The sequence below is a fragment of the Teleopsis dalmanni genome, unplaced genomic scaffold (assembly GCF_002237135.1).
Source record: "Teleopsis dalmanni isolate 2A unplaced genomic scaffold, ASM223713v2 unscaffolded_contig_4547, whole genome shotgun sequence".
Lineage (NCBI taxonomy): Eukaryota > Metazoa > Arthropoda > Insecta > Diptera > Diopsidae > Teleopsis > Teleopsis dalmanni.
In genome coordinates, this window is record NW_024035929.1 from 1 (window position 1) to 2,942 (window position 2,942).

A 2,942-nucleotide genomic window follows, 5' to 3' on the forward strand; every position below is an offset into this window, starting at 1 on the left:
GTGCTAGGGCTAGTGCTAGTGCTAGTGCTAGTGCTAGTGCTAGTGCTAGTGCTAATAAATAGGCGCAATCAATAGATTGTTGTTTTATTAAATTTTATTCAATAAGGACAAGGAATATAAGCAAAGCTTCTTAATTAGTAATTTTACTTGAAAAGTTTTCTATCATTTAAGGTTTTCATTCACGCTGGCACTCGTACTCACACTTGCACTCGCACTCGCATGCATGCCTATTGTACATTTTATATGGAACTGAACAAATCTTGAGCTTACGTGCATTTCGTATACGACACGATTACAATTTCAAAATTAAAAATGATGCGAATATACGTATACAGCAGAAATTAGTTAAATAATTGCATTTTATATAAATAAATAATAGATATGTGATATAAAGAAAAATATTATTAGTAACAAAATAAAATAAAAAAAAATTAAAACCGCAAAAAAAAGGAAAAAAGTGTTGTGAGCCAACAACACGCGGTGTTCCCAAGCGGTCCCCATCTAAGTACTAACCGCGCCCGACGCTGCTTAATTTCGGTGATCGGACGAGAACCGATGTATTCAACGTGGTATGGTCGCTGGCAAAGAAAGCGTTTCAAAAAATCTACATCTACCAGTATTTTAATCTTATTCTTATTCTTATTCTTATACGTACTACTTATACGTACTACTTACTACGTACTATATATAATATGGAAAATGGAAAATGGAAAATAGAAAATACTCTAAAGCTATTTCCAAAGCTATTTTATTTTATTTTTCATTTCAATTTAAATAAAATAAAATAGAAAAGTTTCTTTTTTCTTCTTCTCTAGTGAAGTTAATATGAACAGAATAGAAAAATTAAACTAAAACTGTTATTGAACATATCCGTGTTTGTATTTTACATGCTTAATTATGTAGTACTATTGCCTGTAATATTAACTTCAATATTAACTTTAACTTTAATTTTATCTTTAAGGAAGAATAAAATTATTATATATACTTATATTTTTATTAAAAAATTTAACATATGAATGCTAGTGCTACTGCTAGTGCTAATAAATAGGCGCAATCAATAGATTGTTGTTTTATTAAATTTTATACAATGAAGACAAGGAATATAAGCAAAGCTTCTTAAATAGTAATTTTACTTGAAAAGTTTTCTAACATTTAAGGTTTTCATTTACGCTGGCACTCGTACTCACACTTGCACTCGCACTCACACTCGCATACATGCCTATTGTACATTTTATATGGAACTGAACAAAACTTGTGCTTACGGTGCATTGCGTATACGACACGATTACGATTTTCAAAATTCAAAATTCAAAATTCAAAATTAAAAATGATGCGAGTACACGTATACAGCAGAAATTAGTTAAATAATTGCGTTTTACATAAATAAATAATAGATAGGTGTATAAAAAAAAATATTATTATTTACAAAATAATATAAAAAAAATTAAAACCGGAAAAAAAAGGAAAAAAGTAAAAAAGTAAAAAAGTGTTGTGAAGCCAACAACACGCGGTGTTCCCAAGCGGTCCCCCATCTAAGTACTAACCGCGCCCGACGCTGCTTAATTTCAGTGAGCGGACGAAAACCGATGTATTCAACGTGGTATGATCGTTGGTAAGAAGTTTTCAAAAAATCTACATCTATCTTTTTACGTTCTATTATAGTTGTGGATATCTTCTGTACTCACTACTAATTTATGGAAAATGGAAAATGGAAAATAGAAAATACTCTAAAGCTATTTCCAAAGCTATTTTATTTTATTTTTCATTTCAATTTAAATAAAATAAAATAGAAAAGTTTCTTTTTTCTTCTTCTCTAGTGAAGTTAATATGAACAGAATAGAAAAATTAAACTAAAACTGTTATTGAACATATCCGTGTTTGTATTTTACATGCTTAATTATGTAGTACTATTGCCTGTAATATTAACTTCAATATTAACTTTAACTTTAATTTTATCTTTAAGGAAGAATAAAATTATTATATATACTTATATTTTTATTAAAAAATTTAACATATGAATGCTAGTGCTACTGCTAGTGCTAGTGCTAGTGCTGGTGCTAGTGCTAATAAATAGGCGCAATCAATAGATTGTTGTTTTATTAAATTTTATACAATGAAGACAAGGAATATAAGCAAAGCTTCTTAAATAGTAATTTTACTTGAAAAGTTTTCTAACATTTAAGGTTTTCATTTACGCTGGCACTCGTACTCACACTTGCACTCGCACTCACACTCGCATACATGCCTATTGTACATTTTATATGGAACTGAACAAAACTTGTGCTTACGGTGCATTGCGTATACGACACGATTACGATTTTCAAAATTCAAAATTCAAAATTCAAAATTAAAAATGATGCGAGTACACGTATACAGCAGAAATTAGTTAAATAATTGCGTTTTACATAAATAAATAATAGATAGGTGTATAAAAAAAAATATTATTATTTACAAAATAATATAAAAAAAATTAAAACCGGAAAAAAAAGGAAAAAAGTAAAAATATGTGAATAATTATAATAAAGAATGAGTTGTGACAGCCAGACAGAACAGCGGGTGTTCCCAAGCGGTCCCCCATCTAAGTACTAACCGCGACCGACGCTGCTTAATTTCGGTGATCGGACGAGAACCGATGTATTCAACGTGGTATGGTCGTTGGCAAAGAAAGTGTTTCAAAAAATCTACATCTACCAGTATTTTAATCTTATTCTTATTCTTATTCTTATTCTTATTCTTATTCGTACTACTTACTACGTACTATATATAATATGGAAAATGGAAAATAGAAAATAGAAAATAGAAAATACTCTAAAACTATTTTCAAAGCTATTTTATTTTATTTTTCATTTCAATTTAAATAAAATAAAATAGAAAAGTTTCTTTTTTCTTCTTCTCTAGTGAAGTTAATATGAACAGAATAGAAAAATTAAACTAAAACTGTT

The 2,942-nt window shown here is 28.8% G+C and overlaps 3 pseudogenes; all 3 read right to left on the bottom strand.

Moving 5' to 3' along the window:
- Positions 1-465: 465 nt before the first annotated feature.
- Positions 466-583, bottom strand: LOC119665334 (annotated as a pseudogene).
- Positions 584-1,495: 912 nt separating this feature from the next.
- LOC119665335 lies at positions 1,496-1,614 on the bottom strand (annotated as a pseudogene).
- A 928-nt stretch (positions 1,615-2,542) lies between these two features.
- On the bottom strand, positions 2,543-2,660 carry LOC119665336 (annotated as a pseudogene).
- Positions 2,661-2,942: the final 282 nt, after the last annotated feature.